The 15805-nt window shown below is 42.7% G+C and overlaps 1 long non-coding RNA gene across 2 annotated transcripts in view; it reads right to left on the bottom strand.

Annotated features, from left to right (window-relative positions):
- LOC307212751 overlaps positions 1–6594 on the bottom strand; it is a 144868-nt gene extending 138274 nt beyond the window's left edge. For both annotated transcript variants that reach the window (XR_013837172.1, XR_013837173.1), the window contains exon 1: positions 6403–6594. This is a non-coding gene — a long non-coding RNA (uncharacterized lncRNA). The remainder of the gene's footprint in view (positions 1–6402) is intronic.
- Positions 6595–15805: the final 9211 nt, after the last annotated feature.

Raw genomic sequence — 15805 nt, 5'->3', positions numbered from 1 at the left:
TGCAAATTAGGCAACAACTTTATTGATTACAGACGTAAGTGGCTTTGGCTTAGGCGCTGGGCATAACCCATATCAACCAGCCCATCTGCTGGTCAATTCCCCATGGGGTCGAATTTGATGGTTAGGGAAGCCTATGACATACAACCAGGGACGTCCAACTCCCAAGAGACTGCGATCTACTCACAGAATAAAAAACTGGCAGTGATCTATCCCATTTTTTTCTGGGGTGTGGGTCAAAGTTGTTAAGCTTTTTTTAGGGAGGGGAGACAAGAATGCTGATCTTTGGTAAAGGGGGAAGGGAAAAAGTCGCTCACCAAAAGATCGCTAAAGATACAATCAACCTCACAGTGAAAACTCCATCTTCTGTTCTAGCATCATGTGCAATTGGAGGACAGGGAAAAGGGGCGGGGCTGGATGCTCTTTTGTCTCCGCATTGGGAAAGGAGCCCACAATTAACCGTGATTGACCAAAACTACCCAGGGATAGAACAGTCGATTGCGATTGACTAGTTGGACATCCCTGACATACACCAAGTATGACCTCCAAACCAAGTTCACCTGAGAGGAGAGTTATGGCCCTAGCCCCAACTGGGCATCCAGATAGGAGCGTTTCCTCAAGGATCCCTTTAATAGGATACCCCATTCCCTTGAAGGGACAGTCCAAGGCTTACAAAACTTTAGTAAAGGTAAAGGGACCCTTGACATTAGGTCCAGTTGTGACCGACTCTGGGGTTGCGCCGCTCATCTCGCTCTACTGGCCGAGGGAGCCGGCATACAGCTTCCGGGTCATGTGGCCAGCATGACTAAGCCACTTCTGGTGAACCAGAGCAGCGCACGGAAACACCGTTTACCTTCCCGCCGGAGCGGTACATATTTATCTACTTGCACTTTGACGTGCTTTCGAACTGCTAAGTGGGCAGGAGCTGGGACCGAGCAACGGGAGCTCACCCCGTCACGGGGATTTGAACCACTGACCTTCTGGTCAACAAGTCCTAGGCTCTGTGATTTAACCCACAGCGCCACCCGCGTCCCTCACCCAATGCCTTATCCACCAAAGTTGTGACAGTTGCTTTGAGGGAGGCAAAAAAACCCAGACTGAAGGACAAATTTGTCCCTGGCCCTAAATACAGCAACCAAGAATGTTCCATAGCAAGGTCACTATCCCATTTCACCTCATGATAGATGACAGTTTAAATACAGGGAGAGCTGGCAAAAGATCCACAATATCTCGAGGTGTTGTCTATATGGTTGGCACCCTTTAAAAATTCCAGGAGCGGACCTGAAGGAAGTCCTTGAGGGAATCGGTCAGGTTTGCCCATGAGTGAGCTCACCCTTCAACCCAGATGCTATTGACCAAATTAGGCATCTAGCAGATTCCCCAGGCCCCAGACACCAGGAGAGGCCTTCAGTCAGGGACACAACTTGTGAAACTGATGGGACAGCAGCATGCCACAATGCCACCCGCAGTAGAAGGCAAGTGGAATTTCTTTAGAACCATGCTTTTGAGCACTGGCTGCCTTGAAAAAGATGTCCTTTAGAGTCCATCTGTGTTTGGGAAACCTTTCTAGCTCTACCTGGGTAAAGCATCAATGGAGGCTGCATTTTACACAGATCCATGTCCTGCGTGGAATTTAGCTGAAGCTCCTCAGTTTTATTTGTGTCATTCTTACTACAGATAACACAAGAAAGTCTTCTTCCAAAACGCCACACAGTTGCCTAAGCATGGCATGGCTCTTGCATCTCCTCACAATGCAACTTACTTTACTTGTGTTTGAGGTGCCTAATAAAAATAGATTTGATCATGTTTTAGCAGGAACTTATTTAATTTTGGCTTCTCGCATTGGACGAAATGTTTCCCATTTCAACCCATAGCAGATATATGGAAATACACTCTTTGGCACATTAGTTTATACAGCATTTTGCTTGCTGTGTAATTCAGACTAACACAGCATGACTTACTAATATACATCATAACATTTCTTCTTTTTTAGTAACAAAATAAAATCCCAGGAAAAGTTGTGCGGGGAGGGAAGAATTAGATGGTAGCTTCTCATTAACAGAGATTGCAAATAACCCATCTGAAAAGCAGGTGGGTTTGGCAGATGGATAGAAAGTAGTAAAGCGGATGTATCAATAGAATTTGCAAGCTGGCGAATGCTTCCTGCCTGAGTTACTTTAGGGCAGTTCGGGAGATTTCTATTTTCTATAATGACAAGTGGATTTGCTTCATCCAGATTTTAAAACTATAGTTAACATAATTTGCCTTTTAGGTCCTCAACTGCAAAGCTGACTTTCAAATGAGCAAATCGATCCCATGTCAAAAGCAAATGGTAGGGAGAAGGAGGGGCAAATATAGAATGAGAACATCAGAATGGCCATAGTGAGGTAGGCCAATCGTCCATTCAGTCAGTATCGTTCCTGATAAAATCTGGTACCAGATGCTATGGAGGCATATATGGAAATCCACAAAACAATTATAGAGACTTCTATTCACTGCCATTACCTCCTACTTCTGCTAACCAAAAGGTTTAGGGGCACCCAGAAGATAGAACTGAAATACCTGACCACCCACACAATGAGTCACTGGCCATTCAAACCAATTTTCACAGCTAATCCATTTCCCAAGAAATTGTGTACAAAAGCCATGCTCACAAAATCTGAGTACAATGCATCCTGTTGTTGTTTAGTCGTGTCCGACTCATTGTGACCCCCTTCATGGATCACTGCCTTGCCGTGGCGAAGGGGCTTGAATAACTCAGAGAAGCTATGAGCTACGCCGTGCAGGGCCACCCAAGATGGACAGGTCATAGTGGAGAGTTTTGACCAAACGTGATCCACCTGGAGCAGGAACCGGCAAGCCACTCCAGTATCCCTGCCAAGAAAACTCCATGGACAAAGACAACAGGCATATAAAAGTTATAACGCTGGAAGATGAGCCCCTCAGGTCGGAAGGCATCCAACAAGCTACTGAGGAAGAGCGGAGTATGAGTTTGGCCAGGCTGCGGGAGGCAGTGGAGGACAGGAGTGCCTGGCGTGCTCTGGTCCATGGGGTCACGGAGAGTCGGACAATGCATCCTACTCTTTGGTAATGCCTCACATGTGCCTTTGTTAGACAGCAGGACTTGCTTTCCATTGTGTTAATTCCACAGCTTATTTATTATAAGGTTTCCACAAGATCATGTGGAATAGTCATCTTTTACTGTTCTTTATTTTTAATACTGGAAGTGTTGGAAAGGCCAACACAACAGGAAGTAAAACCACAACATTTGGTCTCCTTAACGCAGTGCTGGGACAAAAGGGACATCTCCTCCTCTCACAGCACTGTGGTGGGATAGAAGGGTCGGGGGAGTTCTCTCTGTGTGTGTGTCTAACTGGCTGAATGTGTAGGGACATTGTGGTCTGAATGTGGTGAGTGAGCGGGCGTGTTGCACTCACAGAGGACAACATGTATCAGTCACATTGGCCATGCACTTGTCAGACACATACATTGGAAGATAGCCTCCAGAGGGTTAGCCAGCCTTCAATGACAGTCCTTACATACAACCTAAAAATCAGGCTAGAAATCCATTTAATTAATGAATTAATTAAATCATCATCATCATGTCTGATCTCCTTGAAAAACAATACCAAGCACCCAAAGTGGGAGACTGTCTTCATATTTTTTAATAGGAGGACCACAGTGGTATGACATTGAAAATTCATGTGAAGTGGAGGTAGGCTCATTGGTGAAATGGCAACTATGTGCATTCCACAGGAACATGCAAAAAAACAACCAAAAACAACCCAACCCAAGACCAATATTAGGCACCATCAGCCATTCCTTGAGTTCCTGTACAATAGAATTAGCCTTGCTGTCAATTAGGTGTCAAGGTGGATGCCCAGGGAGCAGGTGGCGCTGTGGTCTAAACCACTGAACCTCTTGGGCTTGCCAATCAGAAGGTCGGCGGTTCGAATCCCCACAACGGGGTGAGCTCCCATTGCTCTGCCACAGCTCCTGCCAACCTAGCAGTTTAAAAGCACACCAGTGCAAGCAGATAAATAGGTACCGCTGAGGCAGGAAGGTAAACAGCATTTTGGTGCGCTCTGGCTTCCGTCACGGTGTCACGTTGAACCCAAAGCGGTTTAATCATGCTGGCCACATGACCTGGAAAACTGTATGTGGAAAAATGCCGGCTTCCTCAACATACCCCATAGTCAAGTTTGACTGAACTTTACCATCCAGGGGTCCTTTACCTTTACCAAGGTGGACTGGAATTGGGGTTTTCTCCACTCTCACTAGACTCAATTACCTTATATCCCTCTATAATCCTCTTGACTGTAATAGCCTACATGATTTTGTTTCTATGTATCTATGACATCTTCACATTAGATGCAGCCTTGTGGCATCAAGTTGAGTTGCTAGCTACAATCAATCCAATTAAATGGTGATGGGGACAAGTCAAGCTGAGGACAGCAATGGTAATGAATAAAAATGAGAGAGAGGAGATAATTATCCAAACATTGCCAATATGTTTACAACGCAGGGAACAAAGGAAGCATTTTTCAACACTCAAGAAAATGTTCGAAAGGTGAGAAAAGCTGTGTCAACTCTAAAAGGAACTAATGATGGCATCCAAATAGATCTCACCTGTAGACTCTTTCATGTATGATACCAGAAGTGTTCTATTCTGAACTATCACTGACTGGACCATCTCCATGTTCCTCTGCATTTTCAAGATGAGATTTTTCACATATGTTTTGTCTGGTAGAGGAACATAGGAAAACTGACTTATCTTGAATATAAGGCAGCCATTGATCCATATAGCTCAATACCGTCTGCACGCACTGAGAGCTGCTTTTCAGGGTTTCAGACAGGATCTCTCCCAGCCCTGCCTGGAGATGGCACTCATTAAACCTGTGATATTTTACATGCCAAGGAGATGCTCTACTACTGGAAGTCAGAGCAGACACATAACTGCCTTGGAACCAAAGCTTTTGGTCAACTTCATGAATAGTTTCTTGCACTTAAAAACAACAAACAATATGCATGCTCTTCAGTTTTCTGAAGCTGCTCACACATACTGTTTCCCCTTCTCTGGTAAATGTTGCATTTGTGGTGGCTGATTTTTTAAAAAAGAAAATCTACAACACCTGGCAATTTTACAGCAGGGATGCTCCAAAACGTTTACAGTGGCATTAAGCTGATTAACACGGATTCCCCAAGTCATTTCTGAAATGCACGGAGAAGGTAATGCTTGATGGTTGCATTCAAGGTCTCAGCAAGACCTGGCTCATTTTGCACTCTCCTATGAATCCAGGAATCACTGAAGCATTTACTCAGCTGAGTGTCATCTAGTTCGTCTTATAGGCAAGTTATGTACGTACTTCCCATTGTAGCTTTTAGCCTTGGACACCCCGTCACACATGCCATGACTAATATTATCACAGAATTGTATTATAATAATAATTCTGGGCGGCTTCCAATTGATTGTTAAAAACCTCACTTCTCGCAATGAGGGAACTGCCAGAAGGCCCTCGGCATTGGATCTCAGTGTCCGGGCTGAACAATGGGGGTGGAGATGCTCCTTCAGGTATACTGGACCTAGGCCATTTAGGGCTTTAAAGGTCAGCACCAACACTTTGAATTGTGCTCGGAAACGTACTGGGAGCCAATGCAGATCTCTCAGGACCGGCGTTATATGGTCCTGGCGGCCACTCCCAGGCATCAGTCTAGCTGCTGCATTCTGGATGAATTGCAGTTTCTGGGTCACCTTCAAAGGTAGCCCCACGTAGAGCGCATTGCAGTAGTCCAAGCGGGAGATAACTAGAGTATGCACCACTCTGGCGAGACAGTCCGCGGGCAGGTAGGGTCTCAGCCTGCATACCTGGTGGACACAGAATTAACCTGCACCTCCATGGACAGCTGTGAGTCCAAATGATATGAAATGATAATCAAACACCAAGCACATCTTAGAAGCATGCCAAAGCACAGCTTTTATCAAAGATTTGGTTTTTAAAAAATCATCTTGTGTGAGAGAAAGATCTTTAAACAATATATACACACTGGCATGGCAAGGGAGGAAACTTGGTTGCAGAAGTGGAAGTCCTTGCCCTGATGGGACTCATAAAGGAATCCTTCACTGTAAAGCAGTGGGGGGCTTCTGTGCTTGCAATTTGGCCACCAACGATGGCCACCTACTCACCCTTCCCCACCTGACATCATATATAACATCAGGTGTGCGGCAAGTATAGATTCAGCTGCAAAATAACAATTGAGACCTTAAAGCGTGCTGCAAATTGTTCTTTGGCAAGTAGAGTTTACTTGCCACCCCAAAGCCACCCCCCCTTGTTAAAAAATTAGTTCAGCATACTGTAAAATCAGTGTATCTTTCAACATACTGGACTTCATAAAAGTTCCACTTACTAGTGAAGTATTCCAGGTGTGCAACCATTCTGTTGCCATTTCCCCTCATTCAAACATGCATGTCAACTGTCCAGAAAAGAAGAGCTAATAATAAACAGAAATCAGTATAAAAAGAGTTGCGAAAGTACCCTTCTGTAGACAACATATTGCTGAAGATGGCAGCAACAGCAGCAGCAGTAATGTGATGCAGAATTCATTATTCAACAGTATGGCAATATTTCCATCTAGGAAAAAGTGCCAGTTCTGTTCAGGGATCATCACTGAAGTTGTCTAGAAACTTAGAGTGTGATTTAGCCTACAATGCTCTCTCTGTTCCTGCAACCCTCACCCTTGCCAGCACAAACAGATGAGCCTGGGCATTCCCCAAATATTGGGGTGTGCAAGCAGTCACAAGATTCACCTTACATCTTTAGTATTTGGAAGCAGCTCAGTCTTGTTTTGAATCTGCTCTGTTACCATTCTGATTCATCATTTGCTCCAAAATGGATCAGTTAAAACCAAAACCTCTTTGACTATAACATAGGAACAAAACAACAGCTACTTTCCCTCCTTTTCATGTAAGTGAATGAAATCTCCTAATAGATCTGCCTTCAATTTGACAGGCTCAGTCCACTATGGAGGTGCATGTTTACCTGCAAATTTCATCCACTTTTGTGTAAGGAGGGGAAAGTAGCCTTTTTAAGATTCCTTTTTAATGTCATGGTGGGCAAAACAGAGTTTCAGTTTTAACTGATCCAATTTGAACCCACCTCCTTGTTAATGATGTGATCATGTTCTTAGTAAACTATTTTGAGGGGTTTTTTGGGGGGCGGGGGTTACAATCAAGTGGTATATAAACGTTATAAAAAATAAAGAAAAATGTTTTCAGAAAAAGTCTCCCAAAGCACAATTTGCATTTGTATTCAGAGTACACTCAGGACCAATGCACACTCCTACTAGATACACTAAGAAGGTAGATGTTACACATTTCTTGAGCCACACAGCCACTGCCTGCATAGTCCTTTCAATGACTTAGAGCAGGCATAGGCAAACTTGGCCCTCCAGATGTTTTGGGACTACAATTCCCATCATCCCTGACCACTGGTTCTGTTAGCTAGGGATCATGGGAGTTGTAGTCCCCAAACCTTTGGAGGGCCGAGTTTGCCTATGCCTGACTTAGAGAAACAAGACTGTCTTAGCTCAGTGCTATCAACTAACACAAATACAAAGCTCCTGCAGCCAATCGGAAGCCATGGAAGCCCTGTTGGATATTTGGATTCCAAAGAACGTTTGCAAACCGGAACACTCATGTCCGGATTTGCGGCGTTTGGGAGCCCAAACGTCCGAATACGGAGGCATTCAGGATCCAAGGCATGACTCTACTCTACTCTACTCTACTCTACTCTCAGGTGAATTCCAGGTCTAGTCAAGTATCCACAGGTTTGTTTAACATCCTGGACACCAAATATTAGACTCTTTAAATACTATATTAAAGGAAATCAAGTTATGCAAAAAGGGAATAAAATTTCTTTTAAAAAATTTGGACCAATTGGGATTGAGGCTGGGAGAATGGTAGTATGATATATGAGTTAGGGAAATTTCTGTGAGGGAAATTAGTGCTTTTAAAGTTATGGATACTGAAAAGCCTTTTTAGATTGTGGGAGATTTGCACACAGCTCCAGTTTGCATGCTCTACATGCAGCAAGGAGCCGGGGCAAGCTTCCAGCTTTTGTGCAAACCACTACCATCAATGCTGTTTTTTTCTAGAAAAAGAGGTGCTGGAACTCACCCTGAACGCCTCCCTCATGCTCTCACACTGGCAATGGCACCCTCCTGAGAGGTGCTGGAACTGCGGTCTGGTGAGTTCCAGCTGGAAAAAAACCCCAGTGAATCCCATATACACCTTTTAATGTTAACTGAGGTTAATGGGCCTATACTGTACAGTGGTACCTTGGTTCTCAAACGCCTTGGTTCTCAAACAACTTGGAACATAAACACTGCAAACCCGGAAGTAATTGTTCCAGGTTGCAAACTTTTTTCAAACGTGCTCCGTTTTGAGTGTTACGCTTCCGATTTGAGAGCCACACTTCTGTTTTGAGTGCCACATTTCTGTTTGAAGTGTTACACTGAGGTTTGTCTCTTTTTGCTATTTATTTTGTGTGGAACCCAGTTCAGCTCCAGATCGATTGTGTGACTGCGGTGCATTGTTTATTGCTTTCATTTTATGGATCAATGGTCTCGTCAGATAGTAAAATTCATGTTACATTGCTGTTTGGGGGGTTGTTATTAAAAGTCTGGAATGGATTAATCCATTTTGCATTACTTTCTGTGGTAAAGCATGCTTCTTTTTGGAGCGCTTTGGTTTTGGAATGGACTTCCGGAACGGATTAAGTTTGAGAACCAAAGTACCACTGTGCTCGCAAAAGCATTGGTTCATGTGAAACTTTGTCCTTTGTGAAGTGGGCGCCTGAGCAAGCTCTCCATTTCTAATGACATGCCCTGCCAGCCACATCCTTAGAGTACAGTGGAGATGGGTTCACCATGGAATAAAAGTATCAGGTGTAAGAGAAACATGAACTGAAGTGTTTGAAGAGAGCAGTCACATTTAGATTTTCTGGGGCAAAGAAGCCTTTGGGTGTGATGAGAGGTTCCTTTGAAACGCCAAATCTCTTCATCTAATACAAAAACAATTTTAGGTAACCGCACTTGTATGCTCAGTTCAAATTTTCCACGCTCAAGGTTTTGGCTATGCTTATAGCTGACACTCAGCTCAGGCATGCTTCCTTGAAATGTGACTGGATGTTCCCATAAATAAAATAATTGTCCAGTAGCACCTTAGAGACCAACTGAGTTTGTTCAGGGTACAGTGGTACCTTGGGTTACATATAGTTTAGGTTACATATGCTTCAGGTTACAGACTCTACTAACCCAGAAATATTACCTCAGGTTAAGAACTTTGCTTCAGGATGAGAACAGAAATCATGCTCTGGCGGTGCGGCAGCAGCGGGAGGCCCCATAAGCTAAAGTGATGCTTCAGGTTAAGAACAGTTTCAGGTTAAGAACGGACCTCCAGAACAAATTAAGTACTTAACCCGAGGTACCACTGTATAAGCTTTCGTGTGCATGCAGACTTCTTCACATAAAAGCTTATACCCAGAACAAACTTAGTTGGTCTCTAAGGTGCTACTGAACAATTATTTTTTTTTTATTTTGACTGCATCAGACCAACATGGTTACCTACCTGAATGTGGATGTTCCCAGTGTGGGATAGTTTGCTTCACTTGTATACTTAATGATCTCCAAGAAAAAACAGTGAGTCAATAGAATGAACTGATATTTGCTTCTTTTGAACAACTAACCAAGTTATACCCTTGTCACCCAGAGCTATAGAGATACAGAAGTATGAAGAGAAGTGAGGGAGGGGGACACACTCAGGAACATAGAATGGCAAACATTGTTTTGAAATATAATGTAAAAAAAATGAAACAACCCAACTCTCTTAGGATGATCTAATAATTTGTGTAGGTGGAAGGATATTTTTTTTTAAGCATCAGATATTCGACGCATGCTAATTGGAATAATTATTTGACTGACTTCAATGGAATTGTTCCAATTTACACCAGCTGAAGAAGTAGCACACAGAATTGAAACTAATTTAGCCAATATACAGAGTCATATGATTAAACACATGGTTGGGAAAACTGCCAGATTAGAAGTCAAAAAGCTGAGTTGGATAGGTCAACTGAATTTAAAGACTGGAGAAGCTAATCAGCAGCAGAGTGTGCAGGAAAAGTCAATGCAAAATCCACATTTGTCACTGGCTACTATAAATTAAGGGCAGACACAAATAGCCTATTTATATCTCATCTATCCTATCATTGCCTTTCCTCTCTACATAAGAGTTGCTGGAAGTTGCTCACACATAAAAGTGCACATAAAAACAGCAACATCCCAACCATCACAAAACATATTATTATTAAAAAAGACATAGATTGGCTATAGATATATATTTAATTATCCAAGAGTGAAGCCTGCAGTGTGGTTGTCAATATAAAATGCAACCACATCAGGGGTGCAGATCCTGCAGCTCTCCAGATGTTGCTAGACTGCAATTCCCATCATCCCTGATCATTGGCCATGCTGGGATTGAGGAGAGTTAAGAGGCCATCAACACCTGGAAGTCCACAGATACCTCACTCCTCCATTACAGTGTGTGTATACACACATGTGTACATGTGTACGTGTCTTAATGAAGTGTGTACACACACACACTTATCAGTTCTTCACTGGCTCCCAGAGTCTTAGCATGATTATTTGTGTCATCATTTCTATAATAATGAGGGTCAAAAAAAATCCATCTAGTTTCAACCCCTGACACAAGGTAGTAGCTTTAAGAATTTAAGAAGAGCCTTCTGGAACAGGCAAATGGTTCATTTAGCCAAGCATCCTGTTCTCACATTGGCAAACCAGATGCCTGTGGGAAGACTGCAGCAGGACCTGAACCCTAGAGCACTCTCCAGCTCTCCTGCAGTTTCCAGCCACCAAAATTTAGAAGCATCCACAAGCCTTTTCCACTCAATTCACTTTATAAATCCAGATTGCGATGTGCCGCATGTAGACAAATAAATCAGGACGACTCACACAGATGGGACCATTTGCTTGTGTTCTTGAAATGGGAGTTGCAGCTAAGGAACACAGAATACACACTCTCTTTCTGTTCAGCTTGTATTGCATCAGTTCACAGACCAAAAGCCACACATCCCAGGGACGGCAAAATTAAAAGGCTGAGTTTACCTGCACTCTTTTGGAATTTTAAGGAGGCCCTTCCAAATCCTTACAAGTCATCTGATTTCATTCCAGCTATTTCCATTGTGCTCCAATGTTTTATCTAATAGATCATTAAAAACCTACTCTAAATATAGAGTAGTGTAACTGCCTAATGATATGTTTACGTTCAGCTGGGGGGGGGGGGGAGAGAGAAGTAAGTGAAAAGAGTAACAGTTAACAGTGTCACCTCCTGTTGTGCCCAAACTGTGAGATGTGAAAACGAGAGACAGCAGCCCTGCTCAGAATTACCAAGTAGCTGATCCACAGAACCATCGACTCAACCCTCCTCCCAGCTGTAACCAAACTGCACTCAAATTGCATTTCTCAAAAAATTATTTCTGCAAGTCATAATATCAAAATGAGGGCATTTCAAAGAAGGTAACCATAACAAAACACATCCCCTTTAAACTACAGTCTGTTACTCAGCAGTAACACCCCTCCTTCTCTGCATGTCTTTTGTTACCTGTGCATATAGCAGATATACTACCAATTTAGCAATACAGTCGTACCTCTACTTATGCATCCCTCTGGCCACAGCAAACCTGGAAGTGTATACTTCTGGGTTTCGCTGAGCATGCATGCGCTGAAGCGCTCAATCACGCCACGCATGCCTCTATTTACATAATTTTTGGGGTGCGGACAGACCCCCGGAATGAATTAGGTTCGTATCTGGAGGTTCCACTGTATAACAATTAAGCGATAAAAAAGACAGGATAATAACACATTATGAATGTAAAAAGCAGGACGTCATGTGTGCATCTACATTATCAAAACCATTCCTTAACCCTTCCTTAACGTTAAAAACCATGAGTGTTGATCCAGTCCAGGAGTGGGCAATCTGAGTCTCTTCAGATGCTGCAGAACCACGTAATATTAGATAGCACCCCTGGTTTTCACACTGACATATGCATACATACAGACACTGTGCAAAAGCTGCCGGATGGTGTAGTTAAAAGATTTCATTCCACACCTTTTCAATGCATGATCTTAGGGCATGGCCCATTTATCCAGATGGTAAATTCATGACTTCTGAGTCAACCATACATTTGTAATGCTGCCATTAAGAGTACAGGTGTGCTGCTATTTTAAAGATCATACACATACTGTACATGCCGCCCTAAGCATTTTTTCTTGTAATGAAGTCCCATTTGTGTTTTAGAAAAATATGAGACTGAACAATGAAGATAAAATATTTAAGTGTAAGTGTGTGTGTGTGTGTGTGTGTGTGTGTGTGTGTGTGTTTTCTCTCTCTGTCCACTGTTTTCACTTCCATTCATTGTTTTTACTTCCTTTCCAACAGATAAGCACACATTGAGGCAGCAATCCTTAGACCTATTTATCTGGGAGTAAGGCATGTTAAAATCCAGTGGGTTTTAGTTCAGAGGAAATATGTATGTAATCACAAAACGCACGATTCTATTAACAGAATGGGTTGGGTATGTTTAGCTTGATAAAGAGGAGACTGAGAGGAGATATGATAGTCATCTTCAAAAAATCTAAAGGGCCGTCACAAGGAAGATGGAGCAAACTTGTTTTCTCCTGCTCCAGAGGGTAGGACCCAAACCAATGGATTCAAGTTACAAGAAAGGAGATTCTGACTAAACATCAGGAAGAATTTTCTGGCCATAAGAGCTGTTGGACAGTGGAGCAGACTCCCACAAGAGGCGGTGGACTCTCCTTCCTTGGAGGTTTCTAAGCAGAGGTTGGATGGCCATCTGTCATGGATGATCTAGTTGAGACCCCTTAGGGGTCCTTTCCAACTCTACAATTCTATGATTCTATGTCTACTCAGAAGTAAGTCCCATGGGGCTTCCTCCCAGCTAAGTGGGGTTAGAATTTCAGCTTTGCTCAGAAATAAATCCTACTGATTTTACATGGGACTTGCTCCCTCGTAAATGTGCCTTGGGCTACCGTTCTGCTGATGCAAGCTAATATTGCTGGCATCTAGGCAGCAAGAGGACAACAATAGTAGATCCCACCCCATCTATATTCCATATCATAAATTTCAGCCAATAGTGTGCTTAACCTTGCAGCTACTGTTTCTAATTAAGTAAACAGTCAATAAACCTTTATTTTTCTAAGGCTGGATTTCCTGCATGTTAGGCTGTTTAACATTGCTGCTGTTCAGCCAACCTTTGATATTTCACTGCTAACTTGATTTTAACGCCCTGCTGTACCTCTAAGAAGAGTATGTGTGCATAAACAGCACTCCTGTCTTAGAAACGAGGAGAAAACAAAGGGATAATTCTGAACTGTTTCTCGTATTGTTAGACTGATATTCGACATGTGCCTCTAATTCTTTCTTTTCCTCTCTCTCTTCACAGAGAAGCGTTGCTGCTGTTGTGGAGATAGCACCAGGTGCATGAGGGTGACCTCACACACACACCAAATCGGGAGCTGACATCCATCACACTTTGAAATTTTGGATTTCATCATTTCCTGATCTTTCTAAAGGGATCACAGCACCTGGCCCTCACAGCTGTAGTTCATTTAGAAAGCAATTTAAAAACCGAGTAAAAAAGCAAATGACATCTTGCTGCCTCAGCCTTGTCATTAAGAATAGCAGAATGGCCTTCATTTATGAGACACATGGCTAAGAATTAATATCTTTCAGTGTTTTTCTCCAGTTGAGATTACAAAAGGTTTGAAAAGACCACTAAATATTTAGTGCTGGGGAAGTGGGTGGGGAAATATCCATTTTCCTTGTATTTTTTATTTTTTACTTTTTTTAAGGCTGCTGAGAAGTCCACAGACCAATACATGTTCTATCCAGGGTTTTGTTTTGGGGGGTTATTTAAAAAAAAAATGCTTCAAATGCTATAAGCTTTCAATATTCTTGTGTCAGTTTCCAGCATGTCTTTCATAGATATTCCCTTCCTTTGTTGTCTCCAATAGCAATGGGAGTTATATACATCTAGGCTGTGTGATGCTTTTCTAATCTGTACAAGATTAGAACAAAAAAATAGAGAACAGTGACCTTTTTTAAAAAGACAAACAACAAACTGTAAATAATTCCTGTATGGCCTTCAAATATTAATTCTTTAAACCCTCATGTTGAATTCTAAAATGTTTTCCCTGCCCCTTCTGTTTAATTTATAGAGGGACTTCAGTGCTCATGGAAATGAATAGCTAATCACATTGCCTAAAGCCAAATATACTGTGGGCAGGTGCTGTTCATTCTGCCCTCTCTGCCAGCATGAATGCCAGTTTGGATCCAATGGGTTTCCAGACAGCCCTTGAGGATCTGTTTGTTTTTAGCCAAGTTTGCCGGTTCGACCGGAGCTCTTTTCAAGAGGGACCTGACCTAAGCAATAATCATGAATGTTCCGAAATCCCACTGAAGAGGCTCCATTCAATTACCTGCTACAAGAAAGAGTTGAGGACGATGCAGCCATATTTATTTATTTATTCAGTTTGAGATTTCTACCACACCCTTCCAGAGCCTTTTATGCACTACTCAGGGCAACCTGCAACAACCCTAAATCACAATTGAGCTACCATAGTGAGCTATCTGCAGACTGAGCACAGGTGCAGGGGGAAAATTGACAGAACAAAGAGCAACGCTTATTTGAGAACACAGATGGGAACATTTGTGACCTTTCAGAGGTTGCTGGACTGCAATTGCCATCGGGGTGCCAACTTGAATAAAATATTGGGGGGGGGGCAAGTAAGTCCCACCATACATAATTGATCACATGATGCATGCACACGATTTGAATGGCAATGCCCATCAACTTGGGGGCGGCCCCCTCAAATATTTTATTGAGGAGCCCCTAGGAGTTGACTCCTATGCTTGCTAACCTGGAATCCCATGTTATTTTGTTGGCTGCAGTCTGATGGGTGATTTACCTGGGCTGGGGCTTTCTTGAGCATGGGGCATTGAGATTTAGAAAAGGCAAAGTGGGTGAGAGGCATGTTGCTTTTATCATTTTAGTCTTAAGGCAATAAGTTTCTCTTTCAGATGGCTTTGTGGTTTCTCTTATTTCCAGTCTGAAATATTTCCTATCCTCCACCCCCACCCCAACTCCTTGTGATGGTCTATATTTTCCATTGAGGGGTTTGTGTGTGTGTGTGTAATATATATATATATATATATATTACTATGCTGCTCTTTCAAAATGATCCTCCTTGGGTCTTTCTCAGCCTTCTTTTAATATTATGTCTTCAAATTTTAAGTAACTCTAAGCCACACCCAACCTGCAATTTAGTGAGGCTAAATAAAAAAAAAGGAAAAACACTGACATCAGTAAAATGGCTGTAAAAGCTAGGAGTATATTTTTTTCCATGAGATAGAAAAGTTATGGTTCCGCATCTCTGCTGCTATGATCCTGATTCTTCTCCCTTTCTCTATTTTTTTTCACAAAGCAGCATACACATGCAAACATAATCTACCAGCCTACAAGACATTCTTATCTGCATTCAGTCAACTGGGATGTGTTGGGCTATCAGACCTTAGGCAGCCCACATAAATGTCAGGAAAGTGATCATCGGAGGCGGAATTGGCATGCCGACTGTCACACACACAAAAGCTAGAAAAATACTTTAAAATCATCTCTACCCGCCAGCACACAGGAATCCAGTCCCCCCCCCCATCTCT

This window comes from Podarcis cretensis (genome assembly GCF_951804945.1).
Source record: "Podarcis cretensis genome assembly, chromosome: 3".
In the NCBI taxonomy this organism is placed as follows: Eukaryota; Metazoa; Chordata; class Lepidosauria; order Squamata; family Lacertidae; genus Podarcis; species Podarcis cretensis.
The sequence above is the reverse complement of the archived record's forward strand: the minus strand, read 5'-3'. Positions and strand labels throughout refer to the sequence as shown.